Consider the following 23,257-nt stretch of genomic DNA (forward strand, 5'->3'; position numbering starts at 1 on the left):
CTAATATATCATTCTTAAGTTGAAACGATTTAAAATGTAGTGTACAACAGATTTTTAGACCTGTTTATCCATTCATGTAATCACCTTAAAGATTTTTTTTAAATAGATATTAACAAAGAAGCTCAAATTAAGCACTTTCTCAGTTTCTTCAATTTCGTTTTTACTGCAAAATTGCTCAAATAACATGACCAAAAATAAGCTGCTTGACGGACTTGTGTTTTTGCATTTCACTTCAGATGAATTATGAGTAATAGTTTGAGTGACGGGACAAGCGCGCGAAGAAGATGATAGGAGTCCGATGGGAGTCTCAAACAGAACACATTAAATCAAATCTGAAACAGAAACAACTAGATACAAACACAACACTCAATCACAAGCTTACAGCTCAGTGGGGGGTTTGAACAAACAGCACATCAACATTGAGTAGATAATGACCAACAGAGGAGGCAGTCCACAGAGGGGTTTAAATACACACACTAATGAAGTAGAGAAGAGGGGTCAGTTGCAGCACATAAGATGGTGTGGCAAAACGGTCAACAATAGAGGAAGAGGGGGGAGGAGACGGGGTCGTTACAGTACCTCCCCATAGATGAGCCTCGCGATGCACCAGCTGGAAAACAACAGGCCAGATGACAGGCAGACGACAGGCCTGTGTGGGGAGTGTGGGGGCAGGACAGATCGGTATGAAGGGGGTCCAGTGGCAGGCCAGGGGGCAGAGTCACTGTCCTGGGACACTTTGTTTGCCTCCAGTTGCTGTGGATCTGGGGTGTCTGGAGGCATAGTGGCATCAGACAACGGCAGGGTCAGCAGGTCAAGAGGTGCTGGGGCTGGTGGCGTGACACATGAGATGGCTTTCTGACCACAGCATGCAGGGTGCAGGAAGGCACATTGTCGCTAGTTCAGGACGTGCCAGAAGGCGTGTCCATGACCTCACACTGGTGGCGTGTCCATGACCTCACACTGGTGGCGTGTCCATGACCTCACACTGGAGGCGTTGTCCATGACCTCACACTGGAGGCGTTGTCCATGACCTCACACTGGAGGCGTTGTCCATGACCTCACACTGGAGGCGTTGTCCATGACCTCACACTGGAGGCGTGTCCATGACCTCACACTGGAGGCATGTCCATGAGGAAGATGCCCTCGCACAAGCTCAAAGCACATGGAGACGAGTCCACTGTAGCGCAGCATGTGTGGGGATGGACATCCGCCCACTGGTCGCCAGAGGAGAGCCCATCATGGTGGAAGGAGTTAAGTTAGTCATGTTTGTCAATTGTGATTTTCACCCCAATCCTTCGCATTTGCCCATCTGTGGAGTGAGAACACACACTAGTGATCACTAGGGGGCTGTGGCTGTGGTGCAGGGGGTCACAAGACTAGTTCCCCAACCACCAGACCATGACTGCCAAGGTGTGGATCAGGCTTTGGTCATTTTTTTTATCCTTTTTTTATGGTGGAGCTTACAGGGAGTGTCAAGGTCTTCTCCCATGGACCCTGCGATTAGGGTGTCTGTGGCAGGCACATGGCTGTCTCTTCCTTCACGGGTAGGAAATGTCCTCTAGAAGCTGACCTGCCTCCTGTGCTCCTGAGTCCTCAGACAAGCAGGCCATCCTCCTAGATCTCCAGCCAGCGGTCCTTTTCCAGCAGCTAGTGGACCATGTCGACCAACATATGAGCAGCACATTTCTTTCCTTCACGTGTCTGGTCAGTATCATCGAGGAGGCGTGTCCAATATCGCACCCCTGTGAGCAGCCCTTCAACCGAGACTCATTCCATAACGTGATGTGCATTACAGGAGGCAGGGCCCAGGCACGAACGGAAGAAACACGTTGAATCAAAACGAAAGCGAAACACAAAACAGCAAAACGCACATAATAATCACAAGCTTACAGCACGGTGGGGCTTTGCACAAACAGCACATCCACATTGTGTAGACAACATCCCACAAAGGTGGCAGTGCACAAAGCGGTTTAAATACACACACTGATGAAGCAGAGAAGGAGGATCAGATGCAGCATGTAACAGGCTAACAAGAGGGTGTGGCAACATGTGAGGGCTGGGTGCACAGAAGCAAAGACAGAAAACAAAGAGTAGGGGAGGGGGGAGGGTGTGCCATTACAGTTTTTATAGTAAACAATTTTGATGAGGCATTATGAAATTGCTTAAAATTTCCTAACCCTAACCCTGACATATGCATATAAATAAAATGTAAGGTAAGTTTATAAACAGAGATGCAACATTTGAACTGTATGCAAGCATTTATGGGACGTCATCAAGCTGTCTTGGCCATGACAGAAGATCATCTTCATTTGTGGCGTAGAGAAGTCACCCTCCTTTAGGGTGGGGAAGGTTCATTTGGAGGAACTGATGCAATTTTGTGATGCAATTTTGCAGTGAACTAATTGTTAGTTTACATTGTTGGGGCTTTAACTTCTATCAACCACTTTAGCCCAGCGTGTTCGTTTGATGGGAAAGAGATAGCAGGAACAACATACCAAAATTATAGCAATACCAAAAAGGCCTTTATTAAAACAGATATCTCTGGGGATCTCCCACATTCCAAACAATTCTCATTTACATCAGAGAGATCCGAAGTAAACTGGTAACAAGCAGGTTTATATACTATGGCCCCACCCCTTCAGTCCACTTGCATGGTCATAGTTAGAGTTCTCAACCTACATGCATGACTCTGCATTATTTCATGTCCCCTGTGTCCCAACCTAATAGGGTGTCCTTACAGGCAGTTGGTGCAAGTGACCTTCTGTGGAGCTTATCAGTATAGAACATATTCTACAGACACTTCACTCCCTATAGACCAAACTGTTCTCCGATGCAACAATATGCTATATGGCCCCTTGTGAGGCCCTTCTTAAGATTACGTATAAACTAATAGTTTAAGGCAGCAATTATTTATCTAATTAATAATTATATATCTAATTTTAATATCCATTTAATTGATGAGCAAAATATACTTTTGCTAATGTTATTGCTAAGCAAAAACTTATTTTCTCAACAACATCTAAACGGTCAACACACGGTTTATACTGTGCATGCACAGTAAATTGGCCTCATTCAACTTGATGAGAACTGTTGAGCATGAACAGATCAGTCGTACCTTCATTAGTCAGAACTAGGCATTGTGAACAAATCTATATACATCCGTTTCCATGTAACAATTCTATAGGTCAGCTTTCATAACATGGCTTATCGTTTTGCATTGTCTTGCTCCTGCTATACCACAGTTCTTCCACTGAATACTAGTTCACCTGTGTGGCTAGCATTGCTGCTTACACAAATGTATCACTAATAAATCACACAAATTTATTACAAGGTTTCTTTTGCTCACACACTCAGTTCTTTGCAGGAGCACAAAGAACTTGCTTGGATCACATGCTTGGTTTCTTTTTTGTAAAGAGTCCCCCCCCCCCCCCCCCCCCCCCCCCCCATTTTCAAGTGAGAACAACTTCAAGAAAACACTTTGGTGAAAGGGAACAAACTATTTTGTGAAGAAGGCAAAGCAACGCTATTAAACTAAGTGTGACTGACCAAGAGTACATGTTTGTGGAGGGTGCTGTTGAAACAAGCTAAAGACATTCTGTTAACATCACAAGACACCTTCTCTGCCTGAGCGGCCTTACCCTCTCTCTTCATGTCCTAGTTGTTATATATCCCCAGTGAGAGGACACGAGAACACTAGAACCTTTGGTGGCCTGTCTTTGCCTGTTTTCCTCAGTCTCTCGGACCAACATGCATTTCAGTCTTATCTCTGATTCAATGTTAAATGTATTCAGTTATTCACATGCAGAGTTAAAAGGACGTAACTACCTATCTTGATTAAAGAACGTTAAAAAAACAGTTAATTGTGATTGTGTGGTTTAATAGTAGACATTCCAATCATGCACTGGTTTAATGTTGATGTTAATTTAAATACAGCTATAGTCTGTTCACGGGTGTTTAATGAACCAACAGCAATAATACAGGCACAGAGGAACTTGCTTACTCAAGCAACTTTGCAGATTACAAAATAACTTCTTAGGTCACTGTTTAGAGTTGCTCTTTCATTTCTGCCGGGTTGTGTAACAATGATTCAATTAGCATTTTGCTACATTGGACAATTATCATATCTAGAGTGTTAAGTAGTTTATAATGCAGTCTTTACTCATGCAGGTGGTTAATAAAATTGGTAACTACAGCAATTTTTTCAAGAAATAAATGCAACCTCATTAATGTTCTGCTGCTTCACTACTCTAGAATGCCAATTTATCTCATCTGCTTGTTGCATAAGAAAAAGAAAAAAGAACAGAAGCTTTTTCCAGTCATTATGAAACAAACACATTGTATTGCAGGTATCTTGACAACATCTAAATAGAATTGTCTACATGAAAACGAGGCGTGGGAGGAGACAACTGCTGAGGCGAGGAACTTCCTCTCTTTGGATCGGATGGATGGACGGAGTGGTGGCACTTTGGCACAAGGTCTTAAATCATGGAGAAGAGGAGCAATAGGTGAAGTAGATAAGAATTGCTGGACAGCTACTGACTTGAAGCTCAATTTGCCCAAATTGCTCTACAAACTTGGGGGTTCCTGGGAGTACTTAGGACCTAATCGACACTTCCGAGTTTAAACCACTTCACTGAATGTCTCACTGCAATCAAGATAGTGAATGAACAATCATGATAGTTTTCAAAAGCAGAACTTCAGCTTAAACTTTTGTACTTATTTCAACAAACTACACAAATAAAATTCCTGTCCTACTCTACTTAATTAAAACAATAATTTAAACAGACAAAATAGGTGATACAACAGCCGTTTTTTTTTTCTTTTACTTGATATGTTTTTACATACGTTTTTATATTTTTTACATCATGTCAGTGTCACAGAATTCGAATCATAACCATAGAAGTTCAACTTGAGTAAAAGTTCTTACTACAACCCCTGGCAAAAAGTATGAAATCACCAGTCTGGCATGAGCACTCAGACATTTTATTCTGTAGAACAAACTTGGATCAAAAACATGATGCAATAATAAGGTCATTCCAACTTGTTTGCTTTCAGAAACACTAAAAGAAAAAAAAAAACGTTGTTGAAACAAAGTAAATGTTACTTTTATTGAGTTTGTTCTACAGAATAAAATGTCTGAATGAGTGCTCATCCCAGACTGATGATTCCATACTTGTTTGCCAGGGGTTGTACAGGTTGGACTTTGATAGAGAGTAAAATGATCAACATTTAGAAATCCAAAAACTCTTTTGGGGTTTGTTGAATGCCTTTAGCTACATTTAGTAGCTTAAAACCATTAAAACAGAATTATGAAAGTGGTCCAAAAAGTCAGTTAGTTTGTTCGCATATTACACAGGTGTACACATACGTGTTCCACTATAGCTTTAATGTCAGGAATCACACACATTCCCAATCACCACAGTATTAGCCAGGCACCTGCACCTAGGTTGCCATGCCTATATAACCATGGATGTTGCACTTCCTCATTGCAAAGTATTGCAGACTCATGTTGTATACTGTCAATTAGGTAAAAAACTCACATGAAACACATGCGAGAGCTCAAGTAACATGTACATGCATCTACAATCAGGCGAAAAATCAACAGACATGGTATTCATAGGAGAGTTGCTAGAAGGAAGTCTCTGCTCTCAAGAATGAACAAAGTTGCCAGTTAAAACCTTGCCAGAGAGCATTTGGACAAACCAGAGTCTAAAATGGACAGACGTCATGTTTGGAGAAAGATCAACACTACGTATAAAGAGAACCTTCTCCCGACAGTGAAGCATGGTGATGGAAATGTGAAGGTCTGGGCCAGCTTTCCTGCCTCTGGACCAGGATGAGTCCATATTATCCAGGGAGCCATCAATTCCCAGGACTAGCAACAAATTCTTGACTAGAATCTCCTGTCAATCAGGTAGTTGAAGCTGGGATGGAAATGTATTATACAACAAGACAATGAGCCAAAGCATTCCAGCAAAACTACCAAGGAATGGCTTAAGAGGGAGAAGCAGGCAATACATGCCAGATGTCACCCAACCTCTCTCAATTGGTGGAGTTCTGCAAGGAGAGGTGTACAAAAATCCTAAAAAACAGATGTGAGACTCTCGTTCCAGAGAAACAGGACATTTTGGACAGAGGTCCTTCATCAGCTGTGGAAGCAAAGTGCTTCAGAGTTAATAGGAGGAGTAACCAATTTATATATGAAAACATTAAAAAATTTTTAATCAGTTAAATGTTTAAATCATAATGTGAGTCTATATCTATATTATTTTTCTTTTAATTTTCTAATGAAGGATATGTCGTTTACAGTGGCAAGACATTATAATACTAATGGATATTGTATTAATTAATTACATATCTCTCTGCATAGCCAGTTGTTGCAACGGTGGCAATGAAATTAGAAAATTCAAAGAAAAAGAACTGATATTCTGATAAGAACCAAATTATGTGATTTAAACCTTTACTTTTTCTTAAATAAACTGGTTCCTACTCCTATTAATTCCGAAGCACTTTGCATGCACAGCTGATGAAAAACCTGATGTTAAAAACATCCTGATGTTGGAAAGTTTCTCTAGAAACTTTGTGTACTTTACTACTCTCTCTTCGTCTCTCATCATACATACACACACACACACACACACACACACACACACACACACACACACACTTTACATACAGTGAAGTATACATAAATAAACCTATAGAGGATTTCATGGCGATTATCTGCCATGTACTGCACCAGAAGATATAGTCAAAGGACACCTCCATAATTAAGGATTCGCCATTTACAGTGGCAAGGCGGCAAGAAATTGTAATGTTAGTGAACACTGCATTAAAGACATCTGTTTACACTGCCAGTTGTTGCTATGGCAACAATGAATATGTGAAGCAATGAAGTGAAACTCAAAGAAAAAGAACTGATCTACACTCTCTGAACTTTAGGTGATGGATGTGTGCGTGTCTGAAGCTCCCTTACTTTATGTTTATGTGCATTTTTAAGTGTTTACATTTGATCTGAATATTTATTAATCAAATTTTCCTAATTTATGCAAGATCTGGGTTATGCCTTCACTATACTACCAACAATCCTCCCATTTGGTTTCCCAAATTATTTGTTTCATCTGTGTCTTGTTTTGCCTCATTTGTCTCTTTAAATGCTATTCAGTCTGTATCTTCTGAACTTGACAAAGGACTTTACAACAACATGGAGTTGAGATGACTGAGGACATCACCACTCTTGGTAATTGTAAATTCTGTTATGGTAAATTCATAACAGAAAGATACTGAGGATTCTGAATTCTGTAAATGTACTTTTTGCGTTAAATTATTTGTGCCATAGATTTACAAATTGTAACTCTTGAAGCACATCTATAAGTGTTGTAAAAAATTGCTATACAGAAATTTTCCTTACAGCCTTCACATTAGGTATTTTCAGTATTGTACAAGCTTTCTGGGGATGTGGGGTTTGGTACTTCCAACACGGTGTGTGTCATTACCAAGACAACAGGCGCTAATCAATTCACAGTGTGGAAATGGGTTACTGGATGGATGGTTTGCGTTATGAAAAATTTTGTAGCTATAGTGGAGTCATTTCAGCTCTGATTGACTCTAGAGCCGCTGACAACTGAGGGGCTTATGAAGAGTCTGGGACCCTGTTCTTGAAGTCAATTCTCTGGATGGCAGCCACATCTGGACACATCACAGCCACACCACACTTCCCTGTGTTGTAGTGTTATCCATGAGGAGACCTCGTTTGTTTTTAGTTTACGGGGCCCATTAGGCATGGCACGGTTTTTGTGAACGAACCGAACGGTTCGCTTGTCACGGCGCGGGGCGTGTGTAAACCGTACAGGATCCACGGTTTTTTTTTTTCTCCAGACGTTTGAAATTCGCATTATAGCCAAATGCCCGTATGTCACCACGTGGTTCTCATTCATGCCAAAGAAGCGAAAGCGAAGGTTTGTGGTGGACAAACATGGCAAGTGGGAGTGGAGAAGGCAGGCTGCCTAGGCCAGAGATGAAGGAGGCCCCAGCGTTGTTTAAATCAGGTGTGTGGGATCATTTCGGATTCCCCGTCACATACGATGATACTGGCAATAAAAACGTGGATCGAACTGTTACAATATGCAAGCATTGCAAAACCCGCATTGCGTACGCTAGTGGAAACACTTCCAATATGACCGGTCAAGTTTGTGCATTATTATTATTATTATTATTATTATTATTATTATTATTATTATTATTATGTAATGCTTTGCTAAAGGCAGCACTGTGTAATGTCATAGAAGTGTAGTGCTATGGTAGTAAAATCTTTTCAGCGACTATTCCACTGGTGTAACGGCGTGTATTATGGGGCTAAGATAAAAAAAAAAAAAGGAAAAAAAAAAAAAAAGAACCGTACAAAACCGTAAACCGTAGACCTCAAACCGTGATACACACCGAACCGTGAATTTTATGATCCGTGCCACCCCTAGGGCCCATCAAACCATTGTCATAGTGCCTACATCTGTTGAGAGCCCTGAATCTGCTGAAGGATTTACAATACTGAGTGTACTGCAGATACCAGCAGCATGAATGATCTCATTATCCAATATGGGCAGAGATGGCTCAGAACTCCATAGAACTTTGTGAACTCAGTGCATGTTAGGATATCAGACCCAGTTTGTTCCATGGGACCCATATCTCTTCATTTGCTATGAACGTGTGGATGAAAATCAGTAAGCACATATGGGAGATCTCACACCAGCACTCTGAACAGGCCATATCTGGTTGACTTGGAGTAGTATGGTGGGATGATGGTGGAGTGATGTTGGGTCCCAAAACAGGACACAGTGCACTCCTCGGTTCCTCTAGAATAGCATCGGCCATGTCCTGATAGGCACCATCACTGAACCTAGTTTCATTTTGCAGTTTCTTTGACTGCCTATGCATTACCATTACATTATACCATTATTTTAGTTATACTTTATATATTGTAAAACACAGAATGGACCATCTAGTGGGCACCTACAGCAATTCATTAATGGCAAAGAGTCCACAAAGTGTTGTAATAGTTGTACAGCAATCTACAGTATAGTCATTTGCAGCCAAAACTTAGATGAGATGAAGGTGTGCACCAAGCAACCCGTTTGACCTTGCTCCAGAGGTCGTCTATAGGATTGCGATCCTAGGAGCTATGAAGGCAGACATGGAAATGGAAACATGAAAATCTCGCTCTCATGTTTCTGAAATCGGTCCATGACTATACGACCCTTGTGGCACAGTCCGTTGTGCTGCTGAAAGTGTCCTTCTGCCATCGTATAAACAGCTGCCCTGAAGGGATGAACTTGGTCAGCTTCAATACTTACGTAAGCATTACTGTCCAAACATCCATACTGAGGGCCAATGGTGTGGCAAGAAAATATTCCCACAACAATACTCCACCTCCATCAGCCTGACCTATTGACATCTGACAGGGAAGGCTTATCAAATTCATACTACTTACACTGAAGTCTGACTCTCCCTCCAGCATGGTGCAACAGATACCTGGATTTACCTGGTTCTGTTTTATTTATGAACAGAACCAGCTGGAAGTCGTTTTGAAACACTGGTCCCTGCTAGTCTAGCACCAACGACGATGCCTCATTTGATGTTGGTCAGATTACTTGATTTTCCTATTCTAATGTGTTTCACACTGAAACTGATTCAAGGAAAAAAAGTGTCACTCTGGTGTCGCATGTCTTATTATAACATCAAACACTAATGGACCGCTGTCTTTAAAACACCTGCCACTCCGTGTTCAGTGATTATTGTCATTGTCTTCTCATCTTCACCACATGGTGAGACTGCCATATAGCTTTATGTTGTTTTTTGCTCGTCATGTCACATATGTGCTCCTGTGCACACAGCCCTCACGTTGCCCCCTTTTAGCCTGTGACTAGTTGCATCTGCCCCTTCTTCTCCCCCAAGTACCAAATCCCCATGTAGGCTGCACGCCTTGTTGGTCATCGTATCAGCAGTGTCTACTGTGGTTGTGGCATCCTTTGTGTCTGCTGTGTTTGCATTGTTCAATATGTGTTTTGCTTTAATTTTGAATTAGCCTTCAGCTAATATTCCCCTTGTAAGGTGTAGGGGCTCGGGGGCCCCCAGACGTTGAGATTTCTGGTAATCTGAGATTTTGCTGCTGTCATCCAGCTGTGTCATGGCATCACTCTAGTTGTGACAATGACTTGACTGGCAAGCAATGTCTCAGTGAGCCCTCATGCCTGTGGTCACCTCTGAACCCCTCCCTTTAGTTATGCTGCTAGATTAGCCTGCCGGAGCCACATGCTAATCACTGGCACGTGAGCTATGTACGTTTAAATCAATGATGGTTTAAATTGATGTCCACAAACTCAGTCTGTATTGTTTATCTTTTTGCATGCTTCTACCCAAGATGATTGCATGCAAGCACCTACAAGCACCTGGGAGAGGGTCTGGTTTGACTGTGGATGTACTGATGCCGGGGTTGGATGTGCCATTTCCGCAAGAGGACGTGTTGATGCTAGCTCCTACCTGAGGCTCAACATCGACACTGAAGCGACTGTGACTACTTGGCTGGGGAACAAGGACCTTAAACATTATCTGTAGAACCATCCTGCGCACCATGGACTTGTGCCAACATGCCGCCCAATGGAGGATGGGTTCCCTTTTGAGTCTTGGTCCTCCCGAGGTTTCTTCCTAATTCCCACCATCACAGGGAGTTCTTCCATGCCACTGTTGCCTTTGGCTTGCTCATTAGGGATCTGGACCCATACGATTGTAAAGCTGCTTTGAGACAACATGTGTTGTGAAAAGCGCTATATAAATAAATTTGACTTTGAATAAATGCTTCTTACTTGGAGACTTGTGCCTACATCCTGCCTTTTTTCCAGTCACTAGCTCTATGCCACAGATGCACATTTAGAAAAATGTGTAAAATTTGTCACGATACATGATCTTCTGTGCCTTTTTCAAAACCAAATACATCCAGAAGCCAGATTTTAAAAAATCCCACAAAGCTGCCAGGCCTTTGTTTGCTTCTTATAATGGTGACAAAACTAAAGACTCTGCCTTGTCATCCAAGTTGGGAGGATGCGTTACAGACTGTGATTAGCTTTTCCCTTGAGATCCAGCAAAAGCTGATTTTATATCATACTTAGTCATATATCTGAAGAAAATAAGCATAAGGTTCTGTTTTGGGAACTCAAAAAACCAAACCTAGCACCCCAGCCAAAATGCAACATAATGGTTTGAAGATAAAAGGAACTTACTCTTTTCTTTCCTGATGTAACTGAAGGAAGAGACTACTAATATTTAGAACTAATTGGAAGAGTTTAGAAGAGTGTCATTTGACCTGACATGGGCTAAGGTATCTGAAGGTACAGCTTGTCGCTACCTACTGCTTAACACATACTAGAATCTTACCTTGTTTTCATGTGCAGGTTTTTTGGCATATGGAGCGGTGGAAGAAATGCCAAGAAAGAAGAAGCAGTACAGAGCCGAGCAGTGGGTCTTCACGCCCCCGACAGGCACAGCGAGCTTGAGACGGGCCTCTGTCTCTCCAACAGATGGTGAGAACAGGCGCATGAAGGGATGAGAGTAGGGTGGAGAAGAAATAAAAAAAATATCCTTGCCAAGCATGAACGTAAGCTGTTTGAGAGGAACCTGCAGAATAAAAAAAAAAAAAAAAAGATCTAGTGGAAAGGGCAATTCGATTACATTCGTCTAATGTTTTTAAAATGCATGGAAAAAAATATTTTTTTTTAAATAAATTTCATTTACAATAGAAGAACCTAAGGTAAGATGCAATTTTAATCTACTGTGCACTGGAGCAGATTAAGTAGGACAGTCATGCAAGCTCTTAATTCCAGCGCTCCGTCATGTCTGCATACTGACTGGCATCCTCAGGTTTGCGTGTTTTATCATGGACTCATTAACATCCGCTTGTATTGTCCTACATTTGTTCTCTTTAAAGTCTCCTTCACCACTACCAAACCATCACTGCTGTTTTTATGTAGTCACTGTAATCTTGATTCTGTGCCTAGTTTTATGTGCCTAATTTTAGTTATTATTTGCATCTAGACCTGCATTTGTGACACTAATGCATTAGATATACAGACTATGCAAAAGGATGTGTGACAAAATGAAAAAATAATGTACTGCATGCCTAGGAGACTCATTACCAGATGCACTAATAATTGTGCTGTGTAATCAAACAGATCAGTCATGAATAACAATGCTGTAAACCCCTGTATGTATTTAAAATCCCTCTAAAGTCCACACAGATAAATTTGGAGAGGACGTCATGGTTACGTCACTGGCTGATACATGCTCATTGTGGTGGCAGAAAAACAGCAGGAATAAGTGGAGAGAATTGGGCAAGATTCACTGAATAACAAAAACCAAAAAAAAACCTGCCATTAAATGCCAGAATAGGGAAGGAAAAGAAATGACCTTCAATAAAAAAAAAAAAATAATAAAAAAAAAAACCATCAGCAAAGCCCTTTGACGCAAAATGCATTTGTTTGGATGCAAGATATTAAATGTACTACATGCATTAAATTAATTATGTATTAAATGTTTTGCTATATTAGCCCTACATTAGCCTATATACTTAGATCTATAACTAGAAATAACATTTTCACATAAACATAGACAGTAGCAGTGGTTCTAGTGATTTAAGTTCTACATTAAACAATGAAAAGAGTTAATATAACCCAGTCATGCAACTGCAGTTCAATATGATTTTCTTATAATAACCCTTGTATAGCTGTGTTTTATGTCCGGGTTAGTCCATAACATGTGGGGGTTGCACCAACTTATCTTTTTTTTTACTATCCATTTACTATCAATAATTTATTAATCAGTCTTATTAAATCTTATTAAGTCTCAAATGTTTCATATCTCTAAAGAAAATATGATTAGAAATTTGATATCTGAAGTTTGAGAAATGTTAACCTAGCTAGCAGCTAAATAGAATCAGATTCATAATGTCAGTTGCTTAGCAGTTGATGGCTTCACAAAACTCAGTAAAAAAAAATGCTAATAATAGATGAATCTTGGACAATTTAAATTAGATAATATGCTATGAAATCACTGCTTTTACAACTAACGCCGGTTAATGTTATCACATTAGCTCTTAGACTAGTAATATAGTTAGCTAGCATTACCTAACTCAAATATATAATGATATAACGTCCAAATGCAAATAAAAAAATAGAACCAGAAGCATTGAATATGGGGTCCCGGCCTGGTACATGGGGCATGTGTAAGTGGGTGTATGCGTTGGCCTATCGAGGGTGAAAGAGGCAAGATTTAGTTAAGTCACAGCTGTATGTGAGGGCAAGAGTGTGAGGGGGGGCTGTGTGTATGAGTCTGTTTGTGTCTGTATCACTCTATATACACAACTATACAAGTAGGCCAAAATCTATAGGCTGGTCTACACCCCCTATGGGAACATGTTTGCGAAGTTTGATGCAAATATGTGAAAGTGTTCATGCACCTGCAGTGCTTGGACCCCTCACTATTGTCCAATCTCAACTGAGAAAGATCTGGTTCAGACTGTAAGATGGATTTGATTTGATTGGGAATTGTACAGTCCCCAGATACACATGTCTCAGGCATCTTTTTTTGCAGTCCAATTGTTAAAGTTGTCAGGATCAATACGAGGGCAACATAGATGTACTTCCATTTACATTTTACATTTTATCCAGGTAACAAAAGCTGGCATTGAAACATTCAGGACTTAAAACGACCATCCCAAACGATGCTCCTGAGTTAAGCCTGAAAATGTTACTGTTACTGTAAAGTTTTTACTGTGTTCTGACAGTAAAAACGGCATACTGCTTCACGAAGGGATCCAATTTACCAAGGTCAGGAAGGAAGTGGTTATACATGAAACTGATCACATATTTCCATATCCCTTGAATGACCCAAGAAAGTCAATCCCTTTATTATAATTTCTCATAACCCCACTTCCTATATTTGGAGTCATCAGTGAACCTGGCCAGAGCCAAAAAAAACTTTTTTTTTGTGAAATTCTGTTCCTCTTTGAAATCCTATACTAAAGAGGGTTCATCAAGTGAAACATGGAATTTTAATTTCATTGACACAAACAGAACACTTGCAGCCTTGATGTCAGACCCTCAGCTACAACCGACCCACTATGAGAAGGTGGGTCTCTCCCTTTGTAGCCATGTCTTGTTCACCTCTGTCTTATCATAGAAAAATAAGTGGACAAACTCTACACAGTGTTGCAGAGGTACAAAGTCTCTTCCCCACAGATAAAGTCTCCAAAAATCTTTAAGATTGCTAGATGCAGCTGTGAATGAGAAATGACTGTGGCAGGTAGAAGTAACGTGGTGGTGGTGGTTGGGCCAATGGTGGTATACACATCTGCAGGAAACACTACAGGTCACTGCTTTGTTCACCGTGGTCTACAATGTCCCAAGCAAACACGCGATATGCGACGTGTTCAGGTTGCACTGCAGCAGGTGAGTGTGAGCACATCACTGTGCCCATTAGATGCTCTGTAATTTTGCCAGTCTCGCCTGATGTGTGAGGGACTCGGTCTGTCTCGGCTAAGCTGTGTGCACGTGCTTGCCATGGCTGTGGCCTCCTCTTAACTTCCTTTCCTCTTTACTCCCTTTCCTCCTCCTTACTCTGTCCTTTCTTTGATGCTTTAGCGTTTCATCTCTTACTGGAGGCAAAGCAGTGGCCTTGACATGACATTTGTCAACAGCAAATTAGTTGAACATGCAATTTGTGTTGCAGATTAAAAGTCCAAATGAAACATATCAAATCAGGTACAAGAATTTAAAATAAATATTTTGCAACTTTAGAGGATTTCTTTGTTAAGGTCTCATTTTATCCTTCATAGCCAAACACATCTGCATGCTTGGGTTTCCCTCTGAAATATTGTGCAATATCCAATTTATGTCCATAACCCCAGCAGAACCAGCACCTCTGCCTAATCCAGTATTAATGATGACATGTTGGATCACCACAGCCTTGTTGCATGTAGAATTTCATGAAACATATTTCAGTATCCACCCCTAGAGACACTTTAATAATGCAGTGGTGTATTGTAGAGTTTGCATTTGCATAATGAAGTCCTCTGTTTATTATAAACTTGCGCATTCATTTCACCAAGGACCATTAAACATCCACAAAGTAGTAAAGAACACGAAAGCCGTTGAACAGAATAGCGAATTAAAATGCAAATGTGACTTAATCATGATCCGTGCCTCTCCATGGGCCAGCACATTAGCCAGGCAGGTAATGTCTATTCTAGATCTGGCTTTGCACCATAACGTTAATACATGAAGAGGAAATCTGGCAAAACAGCATACCTGCGAGATGCAAATGGCAACTCTTCTGATGTAACTGGCCGGGGCTCTTCATTGGTGCAGAGGCAGCCTGGAAAATGTGAACGCAGGACACAAGGCTGGTGGAGAGAAAACATATCAGTCTGATGTATGACAAGTTTGCTATGTGTGAAGTACTGATTGCAAACACGGGCAGGTAAAAGGTCAGGTTGTCTGCTACTTGATCATCCAGCTAGAATACAATTTCCTACATGATAATCTTTTTTTTACTCTGTGGATGTCAATAGGAAAAATATTGCTTTCTGTCCCGTACAGCATATGGGAACAAGGAAATGCAATATTACTATGAGTAAACAAATAATGCAACTGAATAATGGAATATAAATTTAATGCAGTACCTTGTCAGTTCAATATAGTACTTTTGTGGCTTACGTTAAAACAACTTTCTTTTCAGCATCTATTCCCCACAAGTTTTTGTTAATATAAACAGTTGCAGCACTTTTGTAGAAGATCTGCCTTATCCAAATACTCATTTTAGTTGCCCTATCAAACCTGACCTGAATATGAAATCAGTGTTGACAGATGCTGACTCAGGTGGTAGGAAGGAGAATGTAATATTCAACATGAAAATGGCAATTACATTACAATTCTCTGAAGAATGCTTTCAATTACTCTCCTGGATCGTTATGTGTGGGCAAGCGGCCCTCACAGTTAGACTATTGGAATGTGGAGCAGACGCATGCTGTGGTCATCTCCACAAAAGCATCTTTTGTCTTGAATTCACAGTAAAGTTGACTGAAAGAATGCCACAGAGAGTGGAACCCAGTTATTGTGTTTTAGCCCTCACTACTTTACCCCCCCCTCCCAATGTGCTTTTGCTGCACATTTAACACAGTAGCCCATGCTGAAAGCTGACGAGAGGATAAAGTCACGTTCTTTTCAGCTCTGCATGGCACAAACTATTCACACATGCTTTGCCCATTTGCACAATGGGCCTTATACAATATTTTTATCATGACATTTTTCCTGTCAAATTAGTTTGCACCATTGTGAGACATCAGATAATGCAAATGCTCATACGTTTACCAAATTGGCATACATAACAAAAATAAACAGTTTTGTCCATATAAGGTCTGAAATGCAATCGCCAAAACAAGGCAGTACATGACAAAATGTGTTTCATGATAGGTGAGGTTGCATTGTCAGGTGTAGTAGAGAGTATTACCTTATATATCCCTTATAGATCACCTTCACCTGTACCTTGCTTGGGTTTCTCCCTATTTAAAGCCCAAATGTGATTACCTCCAGTTCTGTGTATTGCAGGGGTGCCCACAAATTTTCAGGTTGCGAGTCACTTATAAGATGACCAAGTCAGAAAGATCAGTGATCGACCAACACTTCCTTCGCGATCGACGTAATGGGCACCCCTGGTGTATTGCATTTCATTTTTGTTGTCCTTTTGCATGTTTGACACTATGCTACTTTTGTTAAGTTATATGATGGAGAATTAAGAAGACTTCACAACACTCACGTCTCACTCCCTCCCTACCGCCACCATCACAGGATTAACAGCCAACTGGTGCGAGTGGCCCTGATCGAGTAACTTTATGATTAGCTCGGGTTGCTGCTCCATGATTGTGACCACCTCACCTACTGTATGTGGAGCCTGCAGTGGGATGTAGATGACCGCAAGGGTTTCTTTGTTCATTGCTAGCTGTATTTCAGACTCTAGCCACAGATATGCCAAGGTTGCGTTTGTCATCTTGTGGCTCACAGGGAGGGCCAAAGCCTGTGGAGTTGCACTGGTGTCTGGCCCCTCATCGTCGCTGAACAACCATCCTGAATCAAATAGCGCACTTTGAACAGACCGAAAGACAAAAACTGGGGGCAGTATTCCAACATTTACATCAGTCTGAGGTCTGAAGCAGAGCCCTGCTGTGTCTGCACACACTGTGTAGTAGAATACACCATTGAGTTCTGGACACTGGCTGCGTTGGCACTTTGGAATGCACCACCATTGTGGACATCTTTATGGAGGGACAACAGGGATAACTAAAGCCACAATACATTTGTAAGTAGGAAGTGTGGACACTGAGCAACATTGTGGACCTAGTAATCAAGTATGACTGGCTTCTGGTAGACAAAAACTGTGCTCTCCGGCTGAGGTCCCCACTGTGGTAGACCACATCCTCAGCGCACCAGTCTGCGGTTCCCGAGGAGCCCATACAGAAGGGCAGAGCTGGAGTCCAGCATAGAGGAGAGCGAGCCTCAATGAGGCATTCCAGCCTCAATGAGGTTTCACCTCGTTGTGCATCTGGCACACAAATGTCGCTCTCTTCTTGTTCCAGACTCTGATGTAGCAGGACACTTCATAGACTGGAGCCTCACTAAGTCACTAAAGTCACCGCACCATCTCATTGCCTTCCCTGATGCCTTACCCGTTGTCTGTGCAAGTACTGGAATGTGGTCCTGTGTGCAAACGTACCATCACACACGACCCACACTTATGCTGGGTACAAACACCATTATTCAACCCCCTGTGTCCCTCCAATCCACCTCACTCAAAGCTGTTCTTATTCTGGTCCCTTACAGAGACCGGGTTGATATGTTCAGTCTTGTTGAAGCAGTCTAGGACCCAGTCCAGTCACATCACCCTGTGGGAAAGGTGTACATCAAAGGGGCCTTTACCCAGGTTTATATCTGCCCTTCCACCTCACCAGCCTATGTTCGTGTTTTCAGTAAGAAAACAAAATCTAGGGGGCTATGGACTTGTGTGGATTATGTGCTTCTGGTGAAGTACTCCTATCCATGAAGGGGCTGACCAGTTGGTCACAGTCCCAGACATGCACTGAACATTTTGCTAACTTCTGTTATAGGTTCATCTGGTCTTTCGGCACTCTGGTCAGGCCCCACAGCTTCCTGCTTCAACCTGCTCTGTACCTGAGGTGGACACTAGAGACGAAGGAAGCACGTGTCAGGCACCCCGTGTTACTGCACCTGGATCCCAGCCGTACCTTCTTATCAGAGACAAATGCCTCAGAATTGGGAGAGGGAGCCATTCTATCCTAGTGGACAAGTCACCTTTTTCAGAAAGCTGAATGCCACTGAATAACCACCGAAAGCTCCTTGCTATGAAGCTCTCCTTTGAGGAATGGAGGCACTGGCTTGAGGAAGCACGTCATCATAACTGACCATAAGGACAGAGAGCCAAAAATCCATGGACGCCAGGTGGTCTATACCAGCCAAGTTCAAGAAATGTGAAGACAGATGTGTTCTCGAGACCCACCAGCCAAGAGCCAGTCTTCTCTCCATCCTCTATCCATTGTGAGCACCATCAGCTGGGACCAAGACTAACATCACTGCAGCTAACCGACATCTACACTGTCCACCTGGAGGATCAGTCTCATCCATCAGAGATATGAACAGTGCACATCTCATGAGCACACACTGTGCCAACCAACTACACCCCTTCACAGCAATGTTATTCCCCAACATCAATTACGTCTTTCTGCAGGGTAATAGACCCATATACACTGCGCACATTGTGCAGGACGGGTTTGAGGAATATGCCAGAGTATAAGGTGTTGACCAAATTCACCAGATCTTAATCTTCCCAAGCATCTGTGGGATGTGCTATAAACAAAATCCTATCCATGGTAGTCACACATTGCAATTTACAGGACTTAAATGATCTGCTGCTAATGTCTTGCTGCCATACACCACAGGACACCTTCAGAGATCTTGTGGAGTCCATGGCTTGACTGGTCTTTTGGTGGCATGAAGGAGACTCACACAATAACACCACCAATGAACAAATGAACAACTTACGCGGCAACAAGGTATAATGAAAAGGAACAGCAAATAAAGCAAAAAACACAATAGACAGATCGACCATGTTAAACATGAAACAAAACTAAGGGCTAGAAAGATTATATAAAGAGACCCAACAGTGTTAATGAAAATTAACTGAAAACACAGGGAGAGAAGGAGAGGTGGACCAGCTAAACCTGGGAACAGAGCAGACACAGGAAACAAGAACGCACCAAACCCAACTACCCAGAGAAAACCACCAAACTAGGAACAAAACCAGAAAAGTTACAAAAGGTGAACACCGAACAGGAAAACTAAATGTAAGATTAACGAGAGAAACACACCTCGGATCAGGATCAGAAAAGCAGCGGGAAGACGATCAAACAACCAAAAAAAATGAAACAATAACCAGCAACCAGTGAATACAAACTTGGGGTATAAATACCAGGATAAACAAGAAACCTAAATGAGAAACAAGGTGGTGACAAATGACAAGGTGTAGCTAACAAAACTGATACATGGCAAAAGAAAATCTAAACAAAGACAAATGAAACACCAAAACAAGGATATGGAACATGAAAATGACTGACCGACAGGAGGGCAGGGGTGATTCGTTACAGATATGTTTAATTGAGTGTGTCCAATTTTACTACAAGTTGAATGTATTGAGAATGGTAAAAACCTCCCAAAGAAGAAGTAAAGCTCTGGTCTCTACGTAAGGCCCAATGTCATGTCTAAGGGATCCATTCATCATTGTCCTCAATTTTTTTATGGGCTGACCATAATAGCTTCAATATTTTTAATTTCCTGTGATGAGTCTGGGGTAAAACCTGAAAAGAAAGGGGAAATTGTGGTGACCAATGCCAGCTGCACTACATTTGTGCAGATCTTGTCTGAGATTAAGTTCAATGAAATATTGGAGGAAGGGGTTGTATGTTATAATAAATTGATCTAGGATGTCCTGTTATCCTGGTAAAATGGCAAGACTCTCAGGCCAATCAATGTCTAAAATTGATATGGCGGGTTTACACTGTTAGGTCCTTTATTTCCTCATGTTTCATTTTCAAAGTTATCATCAAAATCTTCAAGCATAATTGGCTGTTCAAAGCCATGAGCCACGATATTATATTACCCAAAACTACTAGAATTCCTCTTTAGATCTTTTCACCTGCTTTAATTTGTTATAAAATTTGTTTGATTTTAGTACTGCTTATCTAGTCATACAACTGTGTCCATCCTAAAAGTTTCAGTTCACATTTAAACCCTTTTTATATTAACATTTTGCTATGGCATGCTGACTGTGCATCATCCAAAGGTCACATCTTACCATCATCTCCTGTAACTGCTCTGAGGTGGACCAGCCTAGAATAGAAGAGCATTCTCTGGCATGTGCTACAAGTGCATTCTCACTCAACCTTTTTCCTCTACCACCACTGTGTTTCAGATTAAGCGTGATGGAACAATACCAAGGACAGTAGGAAAAGTAAAGTAGTGTGTATTTCTGGGTGCGGTTGAGGCCAAGGATCATGCCAAGGACACGAGTTCTGCCACCACCATACTGACGTGTGCAGGAAGCACAAATAGTTGATGGCAGACAGTTTTGAGCACCATGAATATGTACAAAGGACATGATGGTAAAAATGAATGTTTCACCTTCATTATTAAAGCATAAGAAAAACGAACAGAATAGAATTTAGCACTGTGAAATGGCTGACGAAAAGATAAAGTAAGAGATAACGTAAAATACCACTCCATTTGGGTCTGCAGCTATTGCTTTCTGACGGCATTACATGCAGCGGCATTAAAATCCATGTAGTACATGTTTTTATGTGGCTCGTGATTTAAAGGAAACCGTAAGCTACAGGTTTGCTGCCAAGCAAGAGGGGGGAAAAAAACCCAAGTCGTAACATGGATCATTTGAGAGGAAAATGGGAAAAGGCGTCTGCCTGGAGCTCACTCAGACGGGTCTCTTTCAGTTGTTCTTTGTGATAATACCGCGCTTGAACGAACATGTACATGCAGATGAGTTTATGCATTGACAAATGAACAGATTGAATTGAGCTAAAGGATTATCATAATTAGGACTGTTGAGTTTAAATATAATACTGTGCTGGCCCGGAGCCATTTCTAGCATTTTCTGAGGTGCTCATATGCAAATTGTTCCCTGTTTTGGAAGAGAATTTGTGTGCTTGTGGCATTATGTTTTGCTGAATGAATCGTGAAAACCTATGAAGCAAAGGTAGAGACCATCTAGTAGTTATATACTGTTGCAAAAAGGTTCAGCATTATATTAATAATAATAATAAAGTGTGCCATCATCTTCCGTCATAAGAACAATCTGCTAAAACACAATCATAACACTTCTTGTCAATAAAAAACACATTGTTTAAACTGCCCCAGACCTGTGTACTTACTGGTAGAAGCTACTCCAGCACAGACTCTCACTGCAGGTCCTCCTGTCCGATTACCCTTGTGCTTCAGATCATTGTCTCTGTGTATTTCACATCGTGCATTTAGCTTCCCCGTCATCCCCTGACCAAATTACCATAATGTTTCATGGTCAGGACATTTTGGTGCAGTAACAACATCCAACCGGCCCCCACCCTGTCCACCCAAGAAAATGAATCCAAGTTTCTTCTGGAAAGTTCTTCCATGAATACCATTATTTTTTTTTACAAACATGAGCCTGACAGGTTCACAAGGCTGCAGGGCCTTTACCATCACCCCAAGGGATCCTTTTGATTCCCTTCAGCACTGCATGGTACACTCCTGCCATCTTTGCTCGCCCTTACAGAGCAGCAATAATATCGAATTTCCTTCATTGGCATACAATTTGTCTTAATGGAGACTAATGAAAGCCATCTCCTGAAATCCCTTTGCAGCATTATGCATCGCTACATTCTTCTTTTAAGGTCCAGTGACATTGTTTTTAATTAAGAAGTTTTTCCAAACAAACACCTCTTTCTTGAGAAATGGATACCATCCCAGTAAGTGAACTTTATGTTCCTTTATTGTGGAGCAGTGCAACTTCAAGCCACATCTCCAATCTCATTAACCTTCACTGGAACACCTGATTCCAATTATCTTTTGGGCAAGTAATTAGTCCAAGGGGTCAAATTATTATTTTGTTCAGCCTGAGCTGTGCATGTGTTCTGTATTGGCAAGGAATGCAATTGTTTATGTCTTACTCATTTTAATCAGACTGTTTCCTGTTGTGACTTTTGGTTGGAAATCAGCACACATTTTTAACGATAATCCAATTCCTAGGAGTAATTCCTAGGAGTTCACAAACTTTTCATGCAACTGCATAATACATCATTTTAGAATAGGGACTTGCTTTCCCTCTTAGATACTCCCCTCATTTAAAGTTGACAAACCCTTTTGTATTTAAAGTTCAAACTTTTCTTTGTAGTAGCTCTTTTCTTGCAGAGACGTTTTATGTTTCAGAAGACAGGCTTGAAAGACAAACGCCTAGTGATGCCTACAGTCCATTAGATCAAAACATTTATCCGAGTGATACAAAATCAAAGAATGTTCATTATTTGGTCTTGTAATGTTACTATATTGTACTTGTACTAGCATTAATGTTAAATGTGGTGATGTAAGCACGATATCCTGCTCATATTTTCACTTAAATTATGTGATAATTTTGTAAGGCACCATGAACTATTGTAAATTTAAATACACTATCACACATGATGTAAATCTCTGAGAAATGAACATAGCCACGCTAGGACACACCCGATGGGGTGTGTCAGCCATGTCTGTATCTATGAGGTGTTCTGTGAAATTCTGTTAAATTAGTTTTGAGGACTCCCTGTGGGAGCATTTCAGTCTTGATAAGCTGACAGCTGAGCTAAGATTGAAGGTGAACAGAATCACACACTCAAACAGTGAGTGATGCAATCACATCTCAATGACTGATGGATCAAACTGCACTGCTCAAGATACTCTCCTTAGTCTCACAAGTCATGGTAGAGGTTTGGAACTGTCTGAACTATCCCTCAATCCAAGTGTATGTAGTTGAGTCTTTAGAATCTATACTGTGCTTCACAGCACATCAGTGTTAGATTTCTGTCATTCACTTGAAGCACATGTTCACTTGTCCTTCCAATATAAAT

General features: G+C 41.2%; 1 long non-coding RNA gene across 2 annotated transcripts in view; it reads right to left on the bottom strand.

The window, feature by feature from the left end:
• LOC143474336 (uncharacterized) overlaps window positions 1–22,065 on the bottom strand; it is a 51,963-nt gene extending 29,898 nt beyond the window's left edge. Inside the window, exons 1-4 of one of the 2 annotated variants that reach the window (XR_013120738.1) lie at window positions 21,551–22,065; window positions 15,351–15,445; window positions 11,425–11,664; window positions 4,243–4,477 (exon numbers count right to left, since the gene is read on the bottom strand). This is a non-coding gene — a long non-coding RNA (uncharacterized LOC143474336). Of the gene's footprint in view, window positions 1–4,242; window positions 4,478–11,424; window positions 11,665–15,350; window positions 15,446–21,550 lie in introns of those variants that run through there. The other variant, XR_013120737.1, reaches the window with a different exon arrangement.
• Between the last annotated feature and the right edge of the window lie 1,192 nt (window positions 22,066–23,257).

The sequence above is a fragment of the Brachyhypopomus gauderio genome, chromosome 13 (genome assembly GCF_052324685.1).
Source record: "Brachyhypopomus gauderio isolate BG-103 chromosome 13, BGAUD_0.2, whole genome shotgun sequence".
In the NCBI taxonomy this organism is placed as follows: domain Eukaryota; kingdom Metazoa; phylum Chordata; class Actinopteri; order Gymnotiformes; family Hypopomidae; genus Brachyhypopomus; species Brachyhypopomus gauderio.